The sequence below is a fragment of the Rutilus rutilus genome (assembly GCF_951802725.1).
Source record: "Rutilus rutilus genome assembly, chromosome: 22".
Classification (NCBI taxonomy): domain Eukaryota; kingdom Metazoa; phylum Chordata; class Actinopteri; order Cypriniformes; family Leuciscidae; genus Rutilus; species Rutilus rutilus.
In genome coordinates this window covers 26,571,903-26,593,765 of record NC_140227.1, presented here as the reverse complement: position 1 = coordinate 26,593,765, position 21,863 = coordinate 26,571,903, and the positions used below count along the sequence as shown (strand labels likewise).

The 21,863-nt window shown below is 37.5% G+C and overlaps 1 protein-coding gene and 1 long non-coding RNA gene across 4 annotated transcripts in view; one reads left to right on the top strand and one right to left on the bottom strand.

Annotated features, from left to right (window-relative positions):
• Nucleotides 1-4,457: 4,457 nt before the first annotated feature.
• LOC311282230 lies at nucleotides 4,458-8,637 on the bottom strand. Of its 2 annotated transcripts, XR_014625898.1 has the most exons (4): nucleotides 8,334-8,637; nucleotides 8,042-8,073; nucleotides 7,077-7,239; nucleotides 4,458-5,090 (listed from the first exon to the last, which is right to left on the bottom strand). It is a non-coding gene; the product is annotated as an uncharacterized lncRNA (long non-coding RNA). The 2 variants fall into 2 exon arrangements; XR_014625899.1 differs by lacking the exons at nucleotides 8,042-8,073; nucleotides 8,334-8,637 and adding an exon at nucleotides 7,645-7,775.
• Nucleotides 8,638-20,561: 11,924 nt separating this feature from the next.
• Nucleotides 20,562-21,863, top strand: part of sema3fb (sema domain, immunoglobulin domain (Ig), short basic domain, secreted, (semaphorin) 3Fb) — a 161,408-nt gene continuing 160,106 nt past the window's right edge. For both annotated transcript variants that reach the window (XM_084395714.1, XM_084395713.1), the window contains exon 1: nucleotides 20,562-20,911. The gene's annotated coding sequence lies outside the window, so the exon portion shown is untranslated. The remainder of the gene's footprint in view (nucleotides 20,912-21,863) is intronic.

The window sequence follows — 21,863 nt, the reverse complement described above, 5'->3', positions numbered from 1 at the left end:
AAGTCCAGCCATATGGTAGGTTTGCATGAACAAATCATTTAGTTCAAATGTAATTTGTAGAAAAGAATGACTCTCTCTCTGATCCTAAAACTGACTCACTGATTCGCTAACTCAACTTTCAACTTGACATTTTGTTCTTTCATTCTAAATACTGTTTGTTCCTTTTACTACAGGATCAGATCCATTGCATTTAAGTTCAAATCGTACACTTGATTTATAAATAAAATCGCAGCTTGCAAAATGGATGTTAAACTATATTATGTCATTACCAACATGAGGTGTGTACCAGCGTCACAGGAGGTGACAAAGCAGGGAAGTTGCGTGAATGTGGATCTGACAAAGCAGTTTTAAGGGAAGAGGGTGGTTTCAGGAAGCCATTGTAAAAAAAGATAATGTTTCCTGCTCTGATGTCACATGTGTTTCCAGGCTTCTAGAGCAGTGTGTATTAGAGTCGTGAGGTAAATGTAACTGTAAAAGCACACTGTGACATCATCACATCCCACCTGGCAACTGAGGGACCCTTGTTCTCATCCTGCGGCCCGGAAAAGGAGGGGAAGTAAATGTGAGACAAAAAAAGTACCGTAAACTACCATTAACGTACCACAGTGCGTCAACATGTATTCATCAACTATTAGTGCCATCGACAACAATAAAGCGGCTCTCGCTGACATTTACTGATCTGATGCAACCAACCCGAGGCAACCAGGCAGAAGTGCCTAAGTCAACAGCCACAGTGCCTCGGAAACAAAAGCATTTCCAACACGCCTAATCCTTCTGGCTCCTGACTGCCAGAGTCCTGAGCTTTCCATTCACACTAGACCAAAGAGTCACCGCCATGGTGCACCTTCATCCAGGGGCCGTATACACAACACCGTTTTAAACTAAAAACGGAAAACATTTTATGCCTTTTGGCCGTTCATTTACATGACAATGGTGTTTTCGAGGCCTGAAAATGCAAACTTTTTATAACGAGTTTCAAAGTGCACGTTTTTGAAAACGATATCGTTATTGTCTCCATGTAAACTTCAAAAACGTGATGTGACGTGACGCATACATATTACGTGTTCAGTCTATATGTGCGTAGTTGTTCCTTACGAATTGACATCGCCAACTACTGGCCTGGCAGTATATTACAGCGTTTTGAATCGTTTTCGTGGATCCATGTGAACGGGGGTCATTTTGACAACGTTGTCGTCTATACGTCAAAAATGCAAAGGAAAAAACCTTTCTGTTTTTAGTACATTGTTGTCATGTAAATGTACAATTCAATACAACCGGCAGAAGTCAAAAGCTAAACGTAGGCTATAAACGATGTCACCATCACTAAGCCTCAACATCTCTTTCAGTCATTATCTAAAAACATTTTCCCTGAAAGTTCGAGTAATTGTTTTCAAGTGTGCAATTTATAAACCCAATGTGGCTGTAAAAGTGACTAGTGAGTAGATGAGTTTACCTATTCGACTGATGACATTTAATGTCTCCAATAACCTCTGTAGTCCCCTTTAGTAAAATTGTTAGCAACCACCTTTTACAAGACAAGAAAAATCAAAAGAGGGTATTACTGATGTATTTTATATCGTAGAATAAAACGTAAAAATATCTTGAGCTTGTGTTCACCACAGACCTAATTTCAATCATTTAACCAAAAAAAACACTTCAGGGGCCCTATTTTAACGATCTGAAACGCAAGTGTCAAAGCGCAAAGCGCAAGTAACTTTGTGGGCGGGTCTCGGCGCTGTTGCTATTTTCCCGGCGGGATAAATGACTCTTGCGCCCGACGCAAATCTAAAAGGGGTTGGTCTGAAGTAGCTTCATTATTCATAGGTGTGGTTTGGGCGTAACGTGAAATAAACCAATCAGAGCATCATCTCACATTCCCTTTAAGAGCAGACGCACTTTTTCCTTGGCGTATTGCTATTATAACGGCGGATTTGCCAGGCGCGCGTCAAGAGCGGTTCACAGCCGAGGAGAGCAACGCTCTCGTCACGGCCGTAAAAGAGAGAGAAGTGACATTGGGGATGGAGAAACACACCCAAATTAGCTTCGGCTAAACAGGCATATAATAATGTGGGTAAATGTGTAAGCTAGATGTATGCTTTTATAATAAATTATTATATTTATAATAAATTATCTATCTATCTATCTATCTATCTATCTATCTATCTATCTATCTATCTATCTATCGTTTGTAATAATATAATTTGCAAAAATGAAAACTGCTGCTTCTGTGTAGATTAGAGAATCACAGTGTATGAGCGTTTGTGCACTCTATACATTATGGTCAAGCATGCGCCCTTAAAATAGCATAATGAACAACGCGCAACGCGCCACTGACTTTAGACTAGGTTTTTTCTGGCCAGTGGCGCAATTGTTTTATGGAACAGTAAAATAGCACCAGGGAACGTTTGCGCCAAAACACGCCTCCTTTTTTGCGCTGAACCGCCCAGAGAGCGCAAGTTCATTCCCTAGTTTAGCGACGTGCTTCTGTGGAGGGAAAAGCGCGCTTTGCGCGGGTGCAAAATAGGAATGAAACATGCGTCGGTGTACAAAGTCAATTGCGCTGGGTGCAAGATAGGGCCCCAGGACTGCTAAATGCTAACTCATTTCCGGGTTTTGGCGTACAAAAATCACATCATCCCTGCACCACTCTATGGGCCCTATCTTGCACCCAGCGCAATTGACTTTGTACACTGACGCATGTATCATTCCTATTTTGCACCCGCGCAAAGCGGACTTTTCCCTCCACAGAAGCACGTCGGTTAACTAGCAAATACACTTGCGCTCCCCGGGGCGGTTCAGCGCAAAGAGGAGGCGTGTTTCGGCGCAAACGTTCCCTCATGCTATTTTGCAGGTTTAGAAAACAATTCCGCCAGTGACCAGGAAAAACCTAGTCTAAAGTCAGTGGCGCGTTGGGCATGTTATTCATGCTATTTTAAGGGCGCATGCTTGGCCATAATCAATGTAGCGTGTGCACAACGCGCATTACAATTTGATGCTCTCATCTACACAGAAGCAGCCGTTTTCATTTTTGCAAATCATACATTATTACTAGGAAAAATATTAGGTCTTGTAGGTCTTGATAAGCCTAGGGCTTCTACGTATCCCTTTACGAACAGTGTGATTATTATGCAAAAAAAAAAAAAAGGTTTTGTTTTTCTTGATTTTGTTTTATTTTTATTGATGGATATTTAATGTGTTGCTGTCTTTGGTTTAATTTATTTTTTAATTGTTCGAAATAAAGATTTCATTCATTTATTCATATTAATACACGAGGGAAATCATTGTTGTGTCCATGAAGATGTGAAATTAAAATAGGCATAAATCTAGCTTACACATTTAATCATACGCCCAAATTATCATACGCCAGTTTAACCGAAGCCAATTTGGGTGTGTTTGTTTCTCCATCCCCAATGTTACTTCTCTGTGTTTTACGGCCGTGACGAGGACGTCGGTCTCCTCGGCTGTGAACCGCTCCTGGCGCGCGCCTGGCAAATCCGCCGTTATAATAGGAATCCGCTTAGAAAAAGCGCGCCTGCTCTTAAAGGGAATGTGAGATGTCGCTCTGATTGGTTTATTTCACGTTACGCCCAAACCACACCTATGAATAATGAAGCTACTTCAGACCAACCCCTTTTAGATTTGCGTCGGGCGCAAGAGTCATTTATCCCGCCGGGAAAATAGCAACAGCGCCAAGACCCGCCCACAAAGTTACTTGCGCTTTGCGCTTTGACACTTGCGTTTCAGATCGTTAAAATAGGGCCCTATTGGTTTAGCCTTAATTGAGCTAAAAAGCGACTTTTATTATGCCAGTTGTCGGATTATATTGGTGATTTGACATGTTATTGAAATGTAAGCTTATCCAACAGTCTTGGATAGTTCAGTCTTTCTTCAGTCTTTCTTCATACTTACATGACTAGAAAATAGCAGCCTGGGGACGCTGCCAAGATGGCCTCTGAGCAAACTACCTTGCCTTAAAGGGACATTGGCATCTGATTAAAGTGGAGGAATAATGTACTGTAGGCTGCTTTCTCTCTCTTTCTTTGGCTAAAGCATCAGTTAAGTATTACCCCCAGTATTATTAACCACACCATTAATAAATATCATTAACAATGATATTTATGACTAACATTTAAGTTCTGGCACATTTATGAGATTACATTAAAGGTAATTGTCTAATTATCATTTTTGAAAATAATGTAGCACCTACACTAAACTCTACCCTAAACCTAACTTATAATGAAATAAAATTATTATTGTGAAATAAAATTGCTACTGCAAATCTTTGAGCTCTTTGATTGCGAGATGTGTTTTACCGGTGCATGGTGCATCACAAGTGCAATGTTGTACCAGGTGAGCTACCAAGCAAGTTTACTACATCAGAAAAGCCACACTGTAAAACTTTTCACTGTAAATTTACAGTAAAATACTGGCAGCTGGGTTGCCAGCCACATACTGTATTTTTACAGCACTAGTACAGTAAACAGCATTTACAGTACTCCACTGTAATTACCAAATACAGTATATACCACATAATTTTACAATATTAAACTTGTCTACAGCAATAAATTGTATAGTAGTCACACTATGAAAAAGAAAACAACATTTTCTGGGTTTTAAAACATTTATTTTGGTTAAAAGCAAAGATCAGAAAATTGCCTTCTGTGAACATGTTGGCTGAATTTTTTTTAAACATAAAATGCAATTTTAACACTTAACAACAAACAGGTAACACTTAGCACTTAATTAAAAGGATAATTCACCCAAAATTTTTAATTAGCTCATGATTTACTCACCCTCAAGTCATCCTAGGTCTATATGACATTCTTCTTTCAGACGAATACAATCGGAGTTATATTAAAAAAATGTCCTGGCTCTTCCAAGCTTTATAATGGCAGTGAATTGCTGTTTCTGTTTTGAAGTCCATACAAGTGCAAACGAAATCCCATTCAAAGTCTTCAAGGTTTCGCAGAAGTGAGGACACCTGTAGGCTTACAGTGTTCTTTTTTTGCACAACTTGGCCAGTTTTCTTTGAAGTTACTTGTCCTTTCTTTGTTTTTGATCCACGTTCAGGATTGATGTCAGGAAATCGTCTAAAAGGCAGAAAAGAAAGGGAAAAAAAACAATGAAATATTATGGACTGAGTTTATATATTTTGACAAAGAGAGACAGCACAAAAGATGTGTAAATAAAAACCAGATATCGGTTTTAACGACTAAACTGTTTGGATAAAACTGAACAACATGAAAAAAAAAATGCAATGTTGGATGTTGTGATCAATAACTGATATTTTTTTCTGCCCTGGTTAAAATACATCAACTCAATGTGTCTGTTTACATGTGCACTGTCAACTAACTAAACTTTTGGAAGTGGGGTTGCCAGATTTAAAGTTTTATTCTACAACTTTTAATATCATCCCCTCATCAGGTCCCATCAGAGTATCAGTGGAAAGGCAGCCATAGACTCTGTTTATATAGAGCACACATTGCCAGAATCCAGCCCAAACCTTTGTGACAGAAATAATTTAATTTTAATTGCAAGCCTTGCAATGTTTATTGCATACATGACTACATGATAATGTTAAACATGACATTTACCAGACTAAAATGCATGTTTGCACCGAAAAATGAAAATTCTGTCATTATTGCTCATCCTTAACACTTTCGTTCATCTTCGAAACACAAATTAAGATATTTTTGATGAAATCTGGGAGGTTTCTGTCCCTCCATTGACATCAATGTCATTGCAACTGTCAAAGCCCAGAAAGGTGGTAAAAACATTGGTAAATAGTACATATAACTACAGTGGTTCAACCTTAATATTATGAAGTGACGAGAATACTTTTTGTGTGCAAAATAACCCCAAAATAACGACATTGTTGAATAATATCTTCTTTTACATGTCATTCTCCTACACTGTTTTGTGAGGATGAGTGGGCCGGAGTGTATTAAAGGATAACTCTTGCCAAAATGCAACCTAGGGTTCTTTTTGTTAATCTACCAGAGGCAAACCTTCGTTTAAAAGCATAATTAGGATGGAAACGCCACTTTTAAGTTTGACCGTATTTTCGTTTTCGGTCAAATTGCCTTTTGAATGGGAGTGCTTGTGGCACGACTATGATAGCATTAAAAATCGCTATTTTTTAAAACACTAAGAAGGTTCGACACAACATGAAACTGTGCTCTCAGTATCACCAGAGGCTCTACACATGAACTCCAGCATTGAGAACATTGTTTGTGTACACAGAGTTTACTAAAAATAAAGATTTTGAACAACTCACGGAAACTGTGTCCGCCTGCATTTTGACAGTCAAAAATAGTCGATCTAATAACTTTATTCTAGAGCTGCTGTAAAGCCAAAACAATCTATGTTACTGTAATTTCCTATTATCACTGTAAAGCTGCTTTGAAACAATCTATATTGTTAAAAGCGCTATATAAATGAAGGTGACTTGACACTGTTTACACTACGTCAACAGCGTAGGAGAATGACGTGAAAGAGTAGAGATTGTTGAATAATGTCGTTATTTGGGGTTTTTTGTGCACAAAAGGTATTCTCATCGCTTCATAATATTAAGGTTGCACCACTGTAGTTACATGGATTATTTAAACAATTTGTTTTTACTAGCTTTCTGGGCCTTGAAAGTTACAAAGATGTTTCTGTCTATGGCTGGTTCAGAAACCTCTCAGATTTCATCAAAAATATCTTACTTTGTGTTCTGAAGATGAACGAAGGTCTTACAGGTTTGGAACGACATGAGGGTGAGTAATTAATGACAGAATTTTCACTAATCCTTCAACTGAAAACAACTTGCACTGACATATCTGAAATATGTGACTGTCACTGTTTTGTCTCAAGATGCACACCAGTAATGTTTTTTTTTTTTATTAGACATTTTTATAAAAGCTGCTTAAATACCCTAATTTTATTAAGGCCTAGACCTGTCTTAAGCTAAGCCCAGTATGGAAACCAGGGCCATATTGTTCATACCAGTAGTCATTCAACATAATAAATACTGTCAAGACAAGTCACAATTCAGTCTAATATTTATATGAATGGCAAATATGCTAATGACTAACCTCTGAACAAACTCAAGGTGCTGCCTCTTCCTGGTACTGCAAGCTGAAGTTATAGGAGGAGGCAAACAGCGCTGCCAGGCCAGTGATGAAGAGGCTGTGATCCTTTCACACACACCTTGACCTTCCAAACGTAATGTCCAGCACTGGTTGCTTAGAGATTGACCTGTAATTGAAAAAATAATAATAAAATGAATTAATAAATAATATTAATAATTAAAATAACTATTGTGGGTTCCACTGTGGTTCGATGTAGTTGTCTATCTATTCATAGTTCTATAAATTAAATTTTTCACCTAAAAATTAAAATTGATTAGGGTTAGAACACTAAAACGCACTGCCATATTATTTTGCTTGTTTTAAGCATAAACTCACTAAATTTTGACATATTCTTTCAGAAAACAAGACAATTTTTACTTGTCTATTAAATGCTTCTTCATGTAAGAATTTTATATATCTGGACTGGAAACAAGAAAAAAAACACTAATTAAGAAAAATATATTTTGCAGTGGGGTGAGTAAATGATGGCTTTTCATTTTAGGTTTAAACTACCCCTTTAATGTTTACATACCAGGAAATAAGGCATGGACTCTCTGGCAAGTGTAGATTGCTGGACATCAGCGTTGCAAATTCCTGAAACAATTTTTAAAAAGGACAGAACAGCCATGATCAACAGAACCAAAACATAAAAAATATTACAGATTAATGAGATTTGGTGAATAATCTCTACTTATCTGCTTGAAGGATAACACCGTCGAACTTCTCTTTGAATTGTTAGTTGTAGGACCATGGCATGGCAATCAGGAATACTACATTTGAAAACAGCATTAGGAACATGGATTTTCTTGTGCTAGCAATATTATGACAACGATTCAAAAGCACGATCACAGAACTGACAGCATTTGATGGCATTTTTTTTTTTTTTTACCACATAGACTATAACTGTAACACTACTTAAAAGTACTTACATTAGCACTGGACCGTCATCAGATTACAAAGCCTGAAACGAAATATATATATATATATATATATCAAAAGCAGGTCATGCAAATAACATGGTAACTTATATGTTGTCTATTATGTGAAATATCGAAGTTAACGTTAACGTTACTTGGTAAACAGGTGGAACAGAGTGAATTGTTTGCGCGGCCGCGGCAGAAAACCGCGTTCGCAACTTCAAACCAAATAAGCATTCGTGAAATCAACGTATGTTAGAAATGCGAACGCAAAAAATATATATATATATATATATTGGCTTACCGTATCACTCAGTTGAACAATTTTCCATCTTCTCAAACTCTAAATCCCACTAATCGTCACAGGCGCAGGTTATTCAGATGACAAATTCTTCCATCCGTCTTCATGTACGTTAAAGTCTCCCATTTTCTGCTGCGTCACAGGCAACTAATGTTTGAAACACGAACCGAAGCTCACAAAAGCTTAAAAATTGCTCACAGATTCGCAGACACTGTTTATCTTGATCACAGGAATGATTTTTCTGTTCAGTTGAATCCAGCTAAGTTTGCCTGTAGTAGCTACTGTCTGCTCGCGTCACATTTGAACTGAATTGAGCGCGAAAGAAATCAATCCCACAATGCAGTGCTTTTACAGTATGATACTGTATTACGAATTTATCCGGTTGAAAACAGAAATGTGCTGTATATTTACAGCTGTTCTGTAAAAGATACAGCCGAATACTGTATTATGGAAATACAGTACAATTCTGTAGGAAATTCGCTGTAAATTTACAGTAAAGTTTTACAGTGCATACATGTATGTGATGTAAACGTGAAAATGTAGTAGTTTATAAATCAAGCACTATGGTAAAAGTGTGTTTTGAAATCATAACATTGTATTGAGCAAGTAATCTACTCCCATAGTCATCATTTGTGTGAAAAAGAATAAAAGGGGTTTAACTGACAATAATGTTCATTTTAGCTGGAAACTGCAGTGATGGGTGTGTTTTTGGTGTTTTGCAAAAACGTAGGTAGAGACACTTATTTTCAATGAGCCTATATTGGGATAAAAATGCCTGCCAAATGCATAAATGAAACACACTGGTGGCTTTTTTGAGGTTTTAAGATACATGCAATGCTCTTTGAGCACTGCAACCCAAGACAGTAATGATTGCATTTAACATTATGCATGATGCTGTGTTTTTCTGATTCAGGTTTTTTCTCCTCTGCGGCTTGCCTTAATGCTTCATGTGAAACAGCTCTGTTATGGAGAGTTTATTGCTTGCAGGAGTTTGGGTTTTCTCCCCAACATAGTCCAAGTCTTTGTGTTCTGGGGTGTTCCGCCATTGTTCTGGGTGTGAGTTGGTGCCATTAGAGGAAAAAAAACAGAGAGAGAGTGAGAGAGAGAGAGTGAGAGAGAGAGAGAGAGAGAGAGAGAGAGAGAGAGAGAGAGAGAGAGAGAGAGAGAGTTATGTCACAACAGCATAAAATCCAAGTTTAAGACAACAATCCTTGCTTTATAGTTTCCAATTTGTCCATTTTCTAATTAACTTAATGTTGCATTGACAAACATGATGTCATTTAGATGACCTTAAATTCACAAAAGGGCTCCTTTTTGTACTCTATCTGGCGTAGATAAGACAATTTCAAAACCTCAAACAGTGAGATCATTGTTTTCATTTCTTCATTCAGACTCTTCTAATTGTGCATGCTTAATTATGCAATTTAACAAGCCGTTTACGCTGTCTATCAGTCAAAGGTTTCTATAGAAATATCTTTTTGTGTTCTGCAAACACATTCAATGTTGTCTGCCTGCTTCATTGTTTGCGGTTCTTTATGATGGAGTATTTATATGATTTTTACAATGGCAGTTATGCTGGGAGGTTTGGCCCATGGCAAAAGTGCTAGTCATTATTCTTAATTGAGATTGGCAAGGTTTTGTTACTCGCATTAGCATTGACACACACAAGAACTTTGCCTTTGATGTTGGTTTCTGGTAGCAGGAAGGGAGGCCACCAGCTGAAATGCCACCGAGATGAACTACAAAAAAGCAAAAACTCTGTAATAGCATGAGCCTTTCCTCCCTACCGGGGCTTGCCACACACACTGTGTCCTTAGGAAGGATAGGCACACACTGTGCCCGCCAAGGTTGCAGCACAATAGACAGTATTCCACTTCCTCTTTGAGCTTGATGTGAGCAAGGACCACAAACAGATTTTGGTGATTGTTGACTCTATAATTGCAAGCTTTATCAGGATCAAGTATGATTTGATTTGACCCTCATGGCATGACACTTCTGTAGTGGTTGATCACTGTTTGTTTACTTTTTACATGGCGGAGATACAGATTAAACAAGGATGAAGATGACCAAGTACATTGTTTAGCATGTCACTGCACGATACTGCATCCCCCACCCATTTAAAGATCTCTCTGAGGAGATTGTCACAACTTAAAAGTGATTAAAAATGGGGATGGATCATTCTCCTCATGAGTTTGGGAGGAGTGTATTGATGCTTATTATGGCAGCGGTCATAAAGAAAATAATATGTACACGGCTACTTACCTCATTCCTTCCATGAATTCATCCAGCATCCCTTCTCCACCTTAAATCTACATTTTCTTAGTGTCATGTAGCCTGTGCATCAACGATTTTGATGATCAAAAGGTTTCATTGTTGTAGGTTCAAATCCCTCAAGAGTTGATCCATCAATCAATATTGTGCTCTTGAGCATGACCTTCGGTTACTCCAGAAGGACTGATCTATAGTGTGTGTGTGTGTGGGGGGGGGGGGTGTAGGTGTGTGTGTTTGCACACAGTATATATATTCTGAATCTGAGTCTATATATCTGAGCTGAATGTAAGACATTTTGGTCTCTCCATTTTGGATAAACAAGCCAAACCTGGTTACCCTTTTCCGCATGGCTTAATTGATATAAACACTTGAACTGAAGCCTGAAAGTGTTTTGATAGGAATTACTCTGTGTATTTTAGGCCTTACTTACAAAAATGCTTGGATTGTTTTACATTTGACTTTCATTCATGGTTACTTGACAAAGTTGTATAAACTTTAAATACATTAAAACTTTGTTTCCAAAACTTTTTTTAATAATGATGGCCAAAATATCATTCAGACCATCCAATCAGCATAATCATAATCAGTCAAAATTACTAGCATTTCATCTCACTTCTGCCCTTCACTCACTTCATCATTCTTCTGCACTTCAAACTCCTTTAAACAGTCATGGTCAATGGTGAGATGTCAGAATTTTTTTTAATTCAGTGGTCATAGCATGTGCCCACAAACCAGACCTGTGCCTCCCTTGGACCGAACCCAAACCCTTGACGCATAAATGAATCATAACATAACCCTCCTATGATTTACACATGCATTTGCCTCTCTTTGTCAAGGTTGTTCAAGTTGCACTGAATTAAATCAGTGTTTGAACCTTTCATACCCCCCAACACACCTCACCTCACACGTCAGTGTGTGTTCCCACAGAACGAGCCAGGATGAAGTCTGGACTGGTCTGAAATACATTACAAAGAACTGTTGAATAAGTAGTGCACCAGAGAACTCTGGTTTGTGGTTTTATTCAATTAAGGTGTATTTATAAGGCATTTTTAAACATTGATTCTGTGCGGTGGAGGATGAAAGTCTAGTTTTACATTTGAATCTGTGAGTGAGTGAACTGGCACACACACTCTTGGAGGTGGCTCTCTTCCAGACCAGCACTCTCTAGAGCTTGGTCTGCTGGTCTGTGGACAGCGGATTCAACTTTTTGGGTAAAAAGTGTGAGTAAACTGAAAGAGCCATCTAAGACTACTAGATCCTTTTATATAGTTTCCCATTATTTGGCACAATTGTCAGTCAAAATACAAGCTCTTAAATTCTATCCAGTTATTCAATAAAGATGGTGTGGCATAGTATTTAAAGGGATAGTTCACTTTGAAAATAAATTTTGATATGTTTTAGCTTACCTCAAGGGCATCCAAGATGTAGGTGTCTTTGTTTCCGCAGTAGTTTCAATTTGGATATTTTTAGGTCAAACCGTTCTTGTCTGTCAGTCATTTCATGCAGGTCTACGGTCACTGTCTCAAAGAGCATGCACAAAGTCCAAATTAAAACAATTCCCCATCGTCCAAATTAAACAATTCCCCATCATAAGTACACATTGATGGCCTAAGACACGAAACGAGCGGTTTGTGTGAGAAAACGAACAGTATTTATATCGTTGTTATCTCTTGAAAACAGCACACGTCCAAATGATCTGACGGCGCGGGCGGGTATAGATATATACATAGAAGTCGCCTTGGCTACGGTTTTGTTCCAATGAACTGCAGTAGCCAAGGCGACATCTATGTATATATCTATACCCGCCCGCGCCGTCAGATCATTTGGACGTGTGCTGTTTTCAAGAGATAACAACGATATAAATACTGTTCGTTTTCTCACACAAACCGCTCGTTTTGTGTCTTAGGCCATCAATGTGTACTTATGATGGGGAATTGTTTCATTTGGACGATGGGGAATTGTTTTAATTTGGACTCTGTGCTTGGGTTTTGAGACAGTGACCATAGACCTGCATTATATGACTGACAGACAAGAACGGTTTGACCTAAAAATATCAAAATTGAAACTACTGCGGAAACAAAGACACCTACATCTTGGATGCCCTTGAGGTAAGCTAAAACATATCAACATTTATTTTCAAAGTGAACTATCCCTTTAAAGGCCAATTCCGACAGATTACAGATTTCACCAAATTACAGCACGTCAATTCTAATTCTGATTAAGCATGTTCAAACGGGCGGAAACAAGCTCCTACAGATGCCAACAGACTCCGTCAGGGGTAACACACTGATCCGACAAAACCCGGCGTCGTGTCTGTGTCTGTCGGTGCGGTGTGAATTGGCCTTTAGGCTAAGTAAAACCTTAACCTTGCGGGTTTGATCCCCACATTGTTCATTGTGTCCTCAGATATATATAATTGTGTTGAAATTATAGTTTTGACTGATTGGGGTGAATATAGATGCTAATGGGATGGTCTGAATGAAAACCCAAAGGAACCAGGTCAATGTTTCAGTAAAGGAAAATAATCTGTAAAACATGTTTCAGAAAAACATGCTTCTAGCCCTTACAGTTCAAAAGCAATTAACACAAACATGAGTGCAGATTTGGACAGTTGGTGGCGCTAGAGGGATTGAGTTAGAGACTCCAAAATTGCTGTGGTTAATGTTCAGACTGTCCTATATCTGTGTGCCAAATTTCATTATTTTCCCCCAAGCGGTTCTATGGGCTGCCAGAGATTTCATGAGTGGAAGAAGAAAACGAATACACAAGGCGCCATTCCACCATCGCTGCTTATTATCACAATGTCTAAAATGCTTCAGAGAATTTGATACGAATACCAAAAATTGACAACCCAATCTATAGTGCAAACAAATCCACTGAGCTCAGACTTAAGAACAGCACAAGCGCACGAGAGATACATTTTTCTTGATTTAAATAAGCTTCAGCCAAGTACATTATATACAAATGACAAACAGCTGAAACATAAATGTTTCCTCTCTTGCAGGTCCAACACATTTTATGTCCTCACCCTGTATACAGGACCTCAGTGATGGTGACTCATAATATTTCATTCTGCCAAAGTAGAACGGCCTCAATAAACCTTCACTTCTTATTTTGAAAGTTGACAAAGAGTTTGACTGTCCACGATTCTCATATAAAACGTGTTTTCACAGCTGCAAAAAGAAAATGAGACAAAAAAATCTGAACTTTGGGAAAGATGTATAAACTCTGCTTTGAGTTATTTGAGTGGAGATGAAGACCTGTGAATGCTCAAGGTGAGGCAGAGAACTTTTCTCATATATATGCTAATGAGAGAGACAGGACATCAGCTCTACCGCTGGGTTGTCAGGAGGCCTTTTTCATGTCATATCTTGTCACAGCTTAAGGTTCCTATTGAGGCTGTGAGATTACTACATGTTCTCTCATTAATTCAAACATTTAATCTGTCGTACTGTTTGAGGGTGTGTGTGTGTGTGTGTGTGTGCGTGCGCGTGTGTGTGTATTGTACATATAAGTTATTGAGTGTGTGTCCATCACTGAAGAATACTTACACTGTAGTTTTGTTCAATCTGGTCCATATAGAATGTTGGAGCTTGGCATCCAAAGTTATCATCAGGGTGATGCGCCATTCAGAAATGATCTGAGAATCATCTACAGTTCTAGATTTAAATTGAATTTGAATTAGGGTAGCAAACAGGTTGAAGAATTGCAATTTGAATTTGAATATAAGACAGAAGTATAGAATTATTTGACTAATTTTTAACAAACTTTGAATGTTCACTTGGATGGATGGATGGATGGATGGGTGGATGGGTAGATAGATAGATAGATAGATAGATAGATAGATAGATAGATAGATAGATAGATAGATAGATAGATAGATAGATAGATAGATAGATAGATAGATAGATAGATAGATAGATAGATAGATAGATAGATAGATAGATAGATAGATATTCTGGAAACATCTTGTGTTTCTTGGTGGGATGAAAATAATATTATATTTAATATTATATAATATTATAAATATTCTATTTTAGTGAATGACATGACTGACAGCGAGCAACTGATGATGAAACATTACATTTTACGCGAACTATTCATGCTGATGAAGTACAGAATGTTATAATATTTGTTCGTCAGCACTCTATTTTTTTGTCTCCAAGATTATAAATTGTTTTAACATCAGTTTCTGAGCAGCTTTTCTGACTCTAAGAAACAAAGGCTGTTCTTATCCAGCCATATTCATTGTTATGAGTACATAGATAGCGTGTTAGCATTGACCCAAAAACTTTGCGTTGAGAAGCCAAGAGAGCTTTCGTGATCTTGGCACTGTTTTTTTCTTCCCCGTAAAAGTAAGGAACTGCTGCGGGTGACCGAGTTTGGTTTTGAGTCTCCAGAAAACAGGTATTCCCCAGAGAAAAACCCTGAGACCGGTGTTTATTTACAAGCGCTAACAGGGCTAATGCCTCCTGAGTGATTCAAATGGCTGATGTGATATGTCTTCTTTGATTGGGTACAAATAGAGCCCTATTCAACAGAACCTCTTAAGCACTGAGACAAGAGTGACTTTTAGACCTCCACGAATTGAGAAAGAGTAAAGGATGGCTTCCAAATCTCCTAGCACCTGAGGGAAACCAGTACAGGAGACTAATCGGGACCATTAGCGCTGAGACGGACTCCAACGAATGGTTCAAGGAACAATCGTTGCTTTTTACAGTACTTAAGTAAAGGGAAGCTCAAGGTTGTATCAGGCTGAACAGGAATAGAGATCTTTTGTCTGTTTGTCAAGATGACAGTAGGACTTCTTCAGAGAAAATAAAGCTGTTTTCTCCAGTTTCTTGAAAGATGTCAGTATAATGTTTCTGTCAGGACTACTATCGTCAAATACGATTGACAATTAGCATACAGTTAGGATTGGCGGTGTGGTTCCATTCTGGGCAAGAACTCCCTGCGCATCCATGCAACCTAGCATGGATAAGAACAGAACAGCACCAACATGAATGTATTGCAGATATCATTAATGCAAGATTTCATAATTCGAGAATTTATTCTGATTCAAGGGGAATCAGAATGCCATACTGACGGACGAGAGGAGGAGCTGGGGATGGAGGAGGGTAATTAGCTCCTGAGAAACGCGATATCTGCTGATAATACGGAAGGAGCTTATATATACATACAGTGATAGGCGTCGTATTCGTATAGGTAGACGTGGATCAGTTGAGAGTCAGCTGACGCGAGCTTGACTAACGTGACCTGCCAGAACTGATGCTACGCTTGATTTCCATGACTGCAGCCAATTGAGGATCTTAGACAGCTAAAAAACATATTTAATAGAAAATCATATTGGAAGTGGTCTGTTTTCTGTAGTCAATTTTGCCTTGGAATATACAAAGTTGGGGGTCAGTAAGATTTTTTTCTTAGTCAAAAGTGACAGTATAGGCATGGTTATACAAAAAAACAAAAATATCATAACAGAACAGCACAACTGTTTTTAACATTGATAATAATAAGACATTTTTCTTATTGGAGCAACAAATCAGCATAGAATGATTTCTGAAGGATCACGTGGCACTGAAGACGGGAGTAAGGATGTTGAAAATTCAGCTTTGCAACACATGAAATAAATTACATGTTAATATACACTGTTAGACAAATCTGTAGAAATTACAGTATTACTGGCAGCTACTTGCCACTTACCGTAGATTTAAATTGATGTTATTTACTGGCAACAATTTGTTCAAAATTAAATGAACATTAAACATTAACAAGTCTTTATCTTTACAGAATAAAACTAAAATAACAGCCTCATGCAAAGCATTCTGGGAACCAAAATCTGAAGGAAAAACAGAAAAAGGTTGATGAAGATTTCTGGTTCCCAGAATGCTTTGCATTAGATTGTTATTTTATAGTTTTATTCTGTAAAGACAAAGACTTGTTAATGTTTAATGTTCATTTAACTTTGAACAAACTGTTGCCAGTAAATAGCATAAATTTAAATCTACAGTAAGTTACTGGCAAACAGCTGCATAACTACAGCAATTTTTTTACAGTGTATATATTAATATAAAATGTTATATATATATTCAAATAGAAAACAGTTATTTTAAATTGCAATAATGGAACCTTTTCACAGAATGTGATGACGCATTTTCACAGTCATAAATATCTTAAATCTAGAAAAGTTTTTAAAACATTTAAAAAAATAAATGTATATTATATATAATACATTTGCTGTTGGATCCACATTTCACAGTATTACTGTTTTTACTGTAATTTTTAAATCAAATAAATGCAGTCTTGGTGAGCAGAAGACACTTTCAAAAACATCTTACCAACCCCAAACTTGAGCACAAGAGTCTTATGGGCTATTGTCATGGTACTTTTATAATGCATTTGTAATATTTCTGCAAAACATCTCTTTATATGTTCCAGAGAAGAAAGAAAATCATACAGGTTTGGAGCGACGTGATGGTGAGTGAATGATGACAGAATTATTCCTTTAAATAAAATGAATTTATTTTCAGGTAATTCCTAATTTAAAGGAATTATTAAATGAATAAAAAATGTTCTGAATATTTACATGTTTTAGAATAAAAAAAATAAACAATTTACAATATTTAAAAAAACTATCTGTTTACTAAGATTTCTTCTGGGGACATATTTTTCAGCTAAACTCTATCAGCACAAAAGCACAGAACTAAAGGGCCCAGTTTTCAACACACACCTCCGCTGTGGGAAAATGTGTCAGGTTATTGACCCCTGAGGTAATCACAGTGTGAGCACTTGTGACTAAAGTGTCTGGACCCTTCATTATCACCCTCAGATCGCAGATGCGCACAGGTACAATAACACCTGAAGCCTCAGGGCTTTACCGCACCACAGGAACGCAAGCCAATTCTTTCTGTAGCGCGAGGTGGCTCAGCATGAACTAGTCATGTCATCCCACTGAAACATTCGACCAATATTTCTGCAGCCGTATTAGAGGACCAGCCCTCAAGGGAAGATCCGATGTCAATACAGCAAACTGGATGAAAGACAATAGCATGGTGGAAACAAGTTCACAGGCTCACTCAGACTCCACATCCAGTCTTGACATCTGAAATGCCTTTTATTTCCACATAAAGGATGGGGTGAAGGGTTCTGAGACAGTTGTGTAGACCTGCCTCCTCCAGAAGCCCCACTCTGAAAAGATAAGTTGTCGAAGTTGTCAGAGTTCGCCTGGAGGGAGACAAAGTCAGTCTGCTTTCATTTACAGACATCTTCCATTTGACCTCTGCCAAGTCGTCTTTGAAAACAGTTTTATTGCAGGTCGGTGCGAGAGAGGAGGGAGGGGTGAATGGTTCGACGGTGCTGAAAAGGACAGATTCCCCCTTCATTCTCCGGTTCTGTCCATTCAACATTTTTAGCCCGAGCCCAATCTCACCGGCAAGGCTGCATTGTGACCGTAATGTGAATTTTTTTTGCGGCGAACGTAGATGAAATAGGAGGCTAATAAAGAATGTGGCCCACGGAAAGTGAGCGACAGAAGTGCAGCAATGCGAAGCCTGGATTTAGCTTTTTCAATCTTTTTTTGACAATAGCGGAATGACTTTTCATTAGTCGCCTCAAGTCGAAGGTTTTCAAATAACTTCATGACGTGAGAGACAAAGATGTAGGGCTCTGTATACCGACCGCTGCTGAACACTTCATCCATGTTGATGTCTCACCTTTTTTTTTTTTTTTGGGGGCCATCCTGTAGATTCTGCTGACCAAAAAGGAATTTGTTCTGTTCAAAAAGTTTGCTGAACAATGAGAAATTTGCTTCAAGTTGACAGTTGAGTTTGCAGCCATCTGATATGTTGAACATTATATATACTGTATATACTGTATATCTGTAAATTGACTATGCTGTGGCATTTTGCACAATTAAAATGATTAAAATGATGATGAAGGGACAATATATATGTATATATATATGAATGATAATATAAGAAATGTTTCTTGAGCACCAAATCAGCATAGAATGATTTCTGAAGGATCATGTGACACTGAAGACTGAGTGATGAATATATTCAAATTGAAAAACAATAATATTTTAAATTATAATAATATTTCACAATATTACTGTTTTGCTAATTTACTAATTTACTTTATTTTACTAACCTATTTGTGATCAAATAAATGTCTTGATGAGCATCTTCTTTCAAAAACATTGTACTGTAGTTATATGACAAAATTCACCGCACAATGCTTTCAAAAACAAAAAATCAACCAACATTGCATAATTTGTATCATGTTAGATTGCTCTGCTTTGTCTGCCATCAATGTGCATTAAAAAAATGATCTTCTAACTAACTTCATCATGTTGTAAGAAAGATACATGCCAGAATATCTGTCCTGATTTCTCCCAGAGGTTTTCCCAAGCATTCCACATAGGGACAACACTCTCTATATCAAGCAGTCTGAATGCTATAATGGCACCATGCTCATATCACCTTAATTGAAGAAGACACACATGATAATTTCCCAAAGATGAATGTCGTTAAGTTATGTCACTGCATGGTTTGCATCAAAGAGAGTAGAACCTCATTCCTGTATCTCTACGAGCTGCTCTGAGAAAGTAGAAAAGTTGCATGCTGATATTCTGTAAATCATGTGCAGGAAGTTTTTCAACCTTTAAGCATTGGTATGCCTTTTATCTAAAACCCTGTGTCATGTATTAACATGCAAAAGCATTTACTCCCTAATACAAGAATGTTTCTGCTTACGGGCTGAGCTGAAGGGACTTGAATACGTGTGTGTATGTGGTGTGCAAACGGTCATAGATAAATCAAGCCTGGGGCTCTGTAACTTTAATTGCATCTTATTGCTTATCTTTTATATGAGTTTCAAAGCAAAGACCTGTTTGAAAGAAGCAGCGAAACTGGAAGTGATGATTCCAGTGTCACAAACTCAAGCTACAAAAGTGAGTTGCAAAGCTCTTAGAGTTACTAGAGTGAAGGTTTTCACTGCTGCAGTTCCTCAAGGGAAAACACTAAGTTAAAACATATCTTCATCTTGCACAATTTTCTGACCTTTAATATGTAAACAAATAACATATTTTGGCCATGAGAAACTTCTACTGCTCTCGCTCACAGACCTTAATAAGTGTCTTTTTAAGGTCATGTGTCATAGCTATATCGATAGATGGATAAATATTACATGGATAAATAATAGAGGCTGCTTATCTCACTCTGGTGACTGTTTCTCTATATAATACAATAATTCAATTTCTGTGTACACAATACAACTTAATATTGCAGCTACAAAAAAGATATTGAATATTGTTTTTTAAATACAGTACACACATTGACATTTTTTGAGTAAGTAAAGGGGTAAGTTGTCCCCTTTTTTAAAATAAATGGCCTATTAAAAGCTTTTCACAAAACTATAACAATTGTAAAAAACATAATAATTAATGAAAGCAACATCTAACATACAAAAATGTAAAATCACTGTTTTGACCAGAAAATATTGTGATTAAAAAAAAGTACATTATTAGCAGTATATTATAAAAAATACACCGTCTTTCAGAACATAATTCAACCTTTAGATGACTTTTGTTTGAATGTATGCTAGTGTAGTTTTATTGTGTTATTCAATAGCAAACAAAGTAGGCTATACCAAAGTTTGGAGAATTTGTTTTTGTTTGTCATTTAAGAGGATTATTATGAACTACAGTGTACACCACACAATGTAAAAAATGCACAAATATAGCGTTCCACACAGTAATTGCACTTCATATCTAAGTTCTTGTGAATACTTCCTGAGTTTACTCCACCTAATGAAACATGAATGTAATCGCAGTGACAGTACAGTTGAAGATAATCACAGCGACTCGCGCTGAAGGGGGCGGAGCTCCAAGGTAAACCTCGCCCCGTGGGTGTGTCGTATGCAAATGAGCGACACTGCATCCACCTGCCAAGCTGTTTGGGCAGCATTTGAGGCGAGCGAATGAGTGCGGGCAGGAGTGCGCTTGTGTTTGGAGATATTCAGACTGGCAGTCACAGCGCTGAAGCTCTTCTCGGAGTTGTCAGGTGGCTTTTACGCTTCTTTAACGATTCTTAGCGCGATATCAAACGGGATTTTATAACAACTGTGCCAAATGAACACTATAATAGAGAAGAAGCACACCGCGCTCAGGTGTTCAGAGAGATAAGGACTGTACCTCACATTACCTGCAGAACCTGGGACATAAACACACGAACATACACAAGAACTCTGGCATTTACTGGATTCACTCTTTGAGTTGAGCTCAAAGTTGCTTTTGGACAGTTTGGAGAAAGCAGGTAAACATTAATTTCTTTTGTTTTCATTTTCTCAACACTATCATCGTACTGTTTTAGTATGAGTCACATTTCACATTAATTTCTAAATGCATCTTTTGATCTCAGTTGACTTTGCAATGAATGCAGACTCCTGTTAAAATGGTATCTTATAATAATTATTTTCCAATATAACAGTCAGTGTTGGCAGAAATATTTCCTTTTTTTATTTTTTTTTATTTTTTTATGTATCCTATGTATCCACCAACGTATTCATTGGTGACATTGCTTTTTAAAAGTACAAAATATTCCACATAGTACCTTAATGTAATATGGTCCTAAACACATACAGAAGTAGTTTCAGATGAATTGCAGAATGTCATGCCAAAGGACTATGCAGAAACTGCTTGACATTTCATGTCAATGTTGGTTAGATTAAGAATAACGCATGCTCTGAAGTTGTATTACCCACAAACATTCATATGGCAGTATGCACACTAAATAACCTTAAATAATTCTTTGCATTGTCACTTATATTACTCTTCACTGGGAGACGAAATTGCTTTGCTTTGCACATCTCCTTTCATGCTGTTTCCCAGTGTTTTTCTAAAATAAGTTAACCATACACTGAGAGCTCCTGTATATATAACAGCACAATAGGCATTTAAGACCGAGTCAAAGTAGTTTATTTTCAGTTCTCGGCTGGGTGGCAGGAAAAAGAAACAAAATACAATATCTCCAGGGGCCAGAGTGCATGTACAAAATAAACACTGTAACAATTTCAGAAACTAGCATTAAACAAACACAGTAAATATAGCTATTCTAGTGCCAAATGGGGTAACAACATGCAGAAAGCAAGAGTTGCATAAAAATAAGTGAGACCAGTCATCTTGCTGATCAGTCATAACAAGTCCTTACAAATGTTGACAACTTTCAATGTGTACCAGGAAGGCTGAATTTACAAGCCAAATCTGAC